Below are 509 nucleotides of genomic sequence, written 5' to 3'. Positions count from 1 at the left end.
AAAATATTTCACAATATTACTGTTTTTGCTGTATTTTGGATCAAATAAATGAAGGCTTGGTGAGCAGAAGTGGCTTCTTTTAAAAAAAAACATTAAAAATCTTACTGATCAAAACCTTTTGACTGGTAGTGTATTAAAACACAATTTCTAAAGTGCCTAAATGTCAAAATTAGTACAATGTACAGTATTTGTTGAAAAATACACTATTGAATTATTAGGCTGTGAGCCTGTTACTCATATTAGTTTTGTGTTGCTGTCTGCTCTAGCTCCCACCCTCCCTGTACAATAAATCCATGTGAATATCTGTCAGACTCTGTTTCTGTCTTGTGTGTGTTTTGCTCCCCATGTGCCTTACTTGCCCTAGTTTCTCCATGCCCATATTTGGTTAGTTTCCAAGCCCGCCGGCCATTCCCGAGTCAAGCCTGCCGGCCGTAGCTCTCTCCAGCCCGCCCGCCGTTCCTCAGTCAAGCCCGCTGGCCGCGGCTCTCTCCAGCCCGCCGGCAGCGGCA

The sequence above is a fragment of the Sinocyclocheilus rhinocerous genome, unplaced genomic scaffold (assembly GCF_001515625.1).
Source record: "Sinocyclocheilus rhinocerous isolate Xijiao unplaced genomic scaffold, SAMN03320098_v1.1 scaffold189, whole genome shotgun sequence".
NCBI classification, from domain to species: Eukaryota; Metazoa; Chordata; class Actinopteri; order Cypriniformes; family Cyprinidae; genus Sinocyclocheilus; species Sinocyclocheilus rhinocerous.
This window is presented reverse-complemented; position numbering follows the sequence as displayed.